The following is a 6,233-nucleotide window of genomic DNA, read 5'->3' on the forward strand; positions in this document are numbered from 1 at the left end:
CAATTTTACCTTACTCTCATCATTTGGAAATACCATTTTTAGACACAATGTGCACTACGATTACACCATGCTTGACCCAGAATTGACACTTTAAAGGGTTTAAGGATATACGAAATAATTGACATCTTTCAAACACCTTCCCCAAGCAAGCTAAGTGCTCAGTCCCAGCGTGAGTGTGCACATAGATCATCAATGAATACCTCCAACTACTTTTGCAAGTAGTCCTTGAAGGCCGTGCACATCAATCATTGGAAAGTTCTTGGGGCATTGGTGAGGGCAAAAGGCATACCCTTATAAGCATATGTCTCCCACATAGTATTGAAGGCTATCTTGTGCTGGTCTTTTGGTGCTATGGACACCTGATTATAGCCTTAAAACCCGTCTAAGAAGCTGTAGGCTTCTTCACCTGCTGCTACCTGTTCTAATACATGTTCTGTATACGGCAATGGATAATGGTCTTTCCTGGTGGCTACATTGACCTTTTTGAGATCAACACACTCTCAATTTTCCATTTTTCTTTGGCACAATCACGATTGGTGAAAGCCAAATTGTGTGCTCAATTTCATAGATGAAATCCGCAGTAATGAGTTTTTCAATTTCTTCCTTTACAATTGTCGTATATTTTGGTTCATCTGATACGGTTTTTGCCTGGATGGTCTCGAACCATTCTATGACCGGGATAGTGTGTTGAACCACCTCGAGTGGTACACCCTTCATTTTCATGTATTTCCAAAAGCAAAACAGTCCTTGAATTTGTTTAAGAGAGCAAAACAATCCTTGAATTTGTTTAAGAGAGCAAAACAGTCCTTGAATGAGCAATGAGCTCTTCTTCTTCAGGCGTAGTTAAGTCTTTGTCAATGTAGACAGGTTTAGTGTCCTCCTCGAGCTCTGCAATATCAACCTTCTTAACTTCAGCTGGACCGTCATCATAAGATGTGGATTGGCCATCTTCCTTTACTCTTTTCGCCGTCAATTGGACCACCTTTTGTTCATCAATGGTGTATGTTTTGAAATGGTCCAGCAGCACTGAGAGTAGGTTTGGCTTGTCATCCTCCTCATCCTTCATCCAAGCCATCGCCTTCTTTGCCTCACGCTTGTCTTCATCCAAAGCTTTATTTCATTTTCTACGTCCTGTCGCCTTAGTGAGTTTAGGCATTTTCGTCTCTTGTGGCATAGCCTTTTTTCTCTCGTTTTGCTTCTAGGGTTATCTTACTCAACTCCTCACCCTAATTCGTAGAAAACTCTTCATGTACCTTAGTGACCTCAAGATATCTTAGCCACTGGGCATCCATGGGTTTACTTTGTAGTAGGGCATTTAGTCGAGCGATATACCTCTTTGGTTTATGCCATCTCCTGAGGCGTTGGGTGCTATTGCGACCTTGCAACCCATACCCCTCTATGTTGGAGGCTTCATCCTCTGTTTCCTCTTCTATTGGTTGCACATCTACCATGCACATTGAGGTGGTAGGAATGTTTTCTAATTCAATGTATTGGGTTCCTCTTGGGGGAAACACATCTATAGTGGTGGCAAGCACGTGCATCCAATTTTCGCTAAAATCCGGAGGTGGAAGCGACACACACATTGTGGCCTCTTCCTCTTCTCGTGAATTCTACGCAACTGGTTGGCAGACTTGTAAGGGTGTGTTTTGCTCTCTGTGGTGATCGAATCATTTCCAAACAGTTGCTCTTCCATGGTGTGTGCCTTCCACGTATGTAGATCGATTTTTAGAGCTGTTAATCCTTTCGAACATACACCTAATCTAATGCCCAATCATGCACCAATTTGGCTTACCTCATGAAGGGTCTGCCCAAGATAATGTCATATAAATATGGCTAGCATAGAAAGTCCATTATAACAAATGTATGATGGTAGTGGAATGAAAATACCTTAAGACTAATGTTTTTCAACAGTGCCATTGGTCTTGAGGATGTTCCATTTGCCATCTTGATGGTTAGATCTTCTCTTTCCAATTTTGGCTTTCCCTAGTTTTCTCAACATTGTTTGGTAATAATGCTCACACCTGTGCCTCCATACAGGATAGCTAGTGCTTGATACCCGTTGTGGTGGATTGGAATTATGGTATTCATATCATCACTCTCATAATACCGGCCCAATTGGTTGACAGATATTTTGACAAATTTTGGTGTTCCTTCTTCCTCATGCACTAGGTTTTTCTTTGCTAGAGGTGACTGGCTCCCCTCTATAGTGGACACATTGTGTTTAATCTTCCTTTTGCCCAGTCCTTGACATCTGCCCACAATGCCGGCATGTTGCGTAGCAATGGTCCTAGTGGCATTTTGACAGTTGTGAACAGTATGGCTGTGGGACTGCCTATATTTTTAGGTTCCCTGGCAAGTGAGGGCTTCTTACACATGTTTGTCATGTATTCAATCCTAGGGAATGAATGGATTGACAAATCTTGATCTGCTTCCTCAAACATTCTTGCTATGAGGTCACTTTGAGTCCCTTCCTTGGACTCTTCTGGGATTGGAGTAGGCATGCCCAATCTCCTTTCCCTTAACATATCAGTTCTTGGATACACTATATCCCTAGCCTGGTTAGCCCTTATCTTGGCTTTGTGATTTTGTTGACACTCGTCAACAACTAGGGCCTTAGCTTCTTCAAGCTTTCTTATTTCTTCTTCAGAATTTGGTCTCTCTCTTGTAGATTATTGGGCATGCCCATCCTGTTTTGACACTTGGTCACCTTCTTCCTTTGATTGGGTGGATCCGGTGTCAATGGTATCTTCTTCAGATCCATCTTGAATTATGACCATGGTATCTCCCTTGCCCACTTTTTTCACTCTTCTTCTCCTAGTCTTAGAGGTTGTAACACCTCTGGGGGTTTTCCCTTTGTTCACTTGTTTCACTTGCACTCGTGTTAGGACATTGAGTGACGTGATATTCCTAGGCTACACACTTATAGTCTTGATAGTGGTATGATTAGAAGTAGAAGTGGAACTACTGGCATGATATGGGCAGTCTTTGATCAAATGATCGACACCACACTTCCCACATGAAAGTGTAGGCATCATGTTGGTTTGTGCTGTGATTGGTTAAGCTTGGCCAGCATTAGCCACATTCTTAAGAGGGCACTTTGCTACTCAATAAGTTCCATGTGCTATGGTTTGGATTCTAGGGTAGTGCATATCTTCCTAACCACACCTCACCCATTTTTGTGGCCATATTTAGCAGATCCGCCCTTGTGACTGGGTAACTCCTTATTTTCTCGCTCATTGTTGGCAGCCTCAGCCTGCCTTTGTAGGATTAGGAGTTCCATGATTTGCAAGAACGTGGGATCATTAACCATTTCTTGTATATCCTCTCTTGTATAGAGACGATCCTCACCTCTTGCGCGTTCCTTAGGTAGATTGTCCTCCTCTTCTTGTGTTTCAAGGCTTTTGTCAGCCCTTGGTTCCTCATTGATGGGTTCTAGAGTGGTATCACTCCTTTTGTTAATCCCATCCACATGCAATCAGTGGGGCATTTCTAAATGTTTTTGGTTCTTTGCCATGTGGTCAAAACTAATTCAAATCCTCAATTTCTCTCTGTTCAGTCCTTGTTCTTCATGTATCAAGATCTTGTTTTCTTAAGCTCAATAGTTCACAATTGTCCCTCTACCTCAACCCTCTTCAAGTCTATTTCCACTTCTTCCGATGTGGGAAAGAATACGACCTATTGTGGTGGCGTTTTCCTTATCCCTTCTAACCTTGGGGGTTATCCCACTAATCCTCACTATGTTAGCATTCCTGGGGCCAGAAGGTTGGGTTGGTAAATCCGATCTTACAGTGTCCTGTGCTTGTTGAGACGGGCTAGTGCCCTCAAATTGTCGCTTCATCTTCCGTGTCGTGCTGGAGACTGAAAAATCCCCTAGCCATATCAAAGATTCCACTAGACCTTGCCGGCGGAGAAGAGGGTTTTTCTTCCTCTCCAAGGCCATAGAATCTTATCCCTTATTCTATGGATTCCTCACTACTTGTTTCTATGGTGGTCATATTCCTCCAAGTTGAAAGACTCAATTGAGTGCTCGTCGAGCGGCCTGAACCAGCACTTTTTTGGTAGGAAGAAATTGGGTGATTTGATGCACTGTCATCAGGGGTAAGGTCGTCTCTAATGAATTTCCCATACCTCAAGTGCATGAGAATGTGTTTCAACGGGTAAAATCACTACTCCAACCGTTTCACCTGGTTTTTTATCGAGCTGTCTTTTTTGGTCATGAAATAGCAGATCTCCGTGAAACAACAGAAAATTGTTCATGTTGTGAAGTTGCAGGCAATAATAGTTCACGCCGTGAAATAAAATGTTGTTCACGTCATGAACTATTTTTCATGCTACGGTAATTGGTGTTTCACATTTTGAGTTTTCAGCTCAGAATTACTTTAATCTGAGTCGCATAGACTCTAATGGTGTAATTAGGGTACTCTCTTATCTCTGGTGGTCTGATAATCCTCGGCCCATTTTTGTGGCCATATTTAGTAGATCCACCCTTGTGACTGGGTAACTCCTTATTTTTTGGCTCATTGTTGGCAGCCTCAGCCCGCCTTTGTAGGATTAGAAGTTCATGATTTGCAAGAACGTGGGATCATTGATCATTTCTTGTATATCCTCTCTTGTATAGAGACGATCCTCACCTCTTGCATGTTCCTTAGGTAGATTGTACTCCTCTTCTTGTGTTTGAAGGCTTTTGTCAGCCCTTGGTTCCTCATTGATGGGTTCTAGAGTTGGTATCACTCCTTTTGTTAATCCCATCCACATGCAATCAGTGGCATTTCTAATTGTTTTTTGCTCTTTGCCACGTGGTCAAAACTGATTCAAATCCTCAATTTCTCTCTGTTCCGTCCTTGTTCTTCATGTATCAAGCTCTTGTTTTATTAAGCTCAATAGTTCACAATTGTCCCTCTACCTCAACCCTCTTCAAGTCTGTTTCCGTTTCTTCCGATGTGGGAAAGAAGACTTGACCTATTGTGGTGGCGCTTTCCTTATCCCTTCTAACCTTGGGAGTTATCCCACTAATCCTCACTATGTTAGCATTCCTGGGGCCAGAAGGTTGGGTTGGTAAATCCGGTCTTAGACAGTGTCTTGTGCTTGTTGACGGGCCAGTGCCCTCAGATTGTCGCTTCATCTTCCGCGTCGTGCTGGAGACTGAAAAATCCCCTAGCCATATCAAAGATTCCACTAGACCTTGCCGGCGGAGAAGAGGGTTTTTCTTCCTCTCCAAGGCCATAGAATCTTATCCCTTATTCTATGGATTCCTCACTACTTGTTTCTATGGTGGTCATATTCCTCCAAGTTGAAAGACTCAATTGAGTGCTCGTCGGGCGGCCTGAACCAGCACTTTTTTGGTAGGAAGAAATTGGGTGATTTGATGCACTGTCATCAGGGGTAAGGTCATCTCCAATGAATTTCCCATACCTCAAGTGCATGAGAATGTGTTTCAACAGGTAAAATCACTACTCCAACCGTTTCACCTGGTTTTTTATCGAACTGTCTTTTTTGGTCATGAAATAGCAGATCTCCATGAAACAACAGAAAATGGTTCACGTTGTGAAGTAGCAGGCAATAATAGTTCACGCCGTGAAACAAAATGTTGTTCACGTCATGAACTATTTTTCATGCTACGATAACTGGTGTTTCACGTTTTGAGTTTTCAGCTCAGAATTACTTTAATCTGAGTCACATAGACTCTAATGGTGTAATTAGGGTACTCTCTTATCTCTGGTGGTCTGATAATCCATAATTTGTGAACTAGTAGTCCATGAAAGGTTATTTCGTGAATTGCTAACACGTGAAGCGTTAGTTTGTGATGAAGGGTTAACTCATGAAGTAGCAAACTGCAGTTCACCTTGTGAAACAGACTATGTGCTTTTCACGCTGTGAAACAAAATGTCATTCACGTTCTAAAGTGTTTCGCTGTTATTTCACGAGATAAGATTTTTCTGTTTCGTCGTATTAGATGTGTCAGGAGATAAGGTGCCTTAATTTTAGTAAGCTAACCCCAAGATTCTTGGCAACTGATTGTGGAAAGTGTTTCACATCGTGAAGTGTTTCACGCCGTGAACGGTTTCCTGCACTTTCACGTGTTTATAGCCGTGTCGACCAAATGATGGTTAGAAGGTGATTTCCCTATCCAATTGATCCAGAAAGGTTGTGCCAAGGATTCGGAATGCAATGCAAGACATGAACACAACCAATGGCTCCTTTTTTTGTGGTTTTCATGATTTTTAGAAAAAAAC

Source organism: Cibotium barometz, chromosome 55, assembly GCF_041138505.1.
Source record: "Cibotium barometz isolate CiBa-2024 chromosome 55, ASM4113850v1, whole genome shotgun sequence".
In the NCBI taxonomy this organism is placed as follows: domain Eukaryota; kingdom Viridiplantae; phylum Streptophyta; class Polypodiopsida; order Cyatheales; family Cibotiaceae; genus Cibotium; species Cibotium barometz.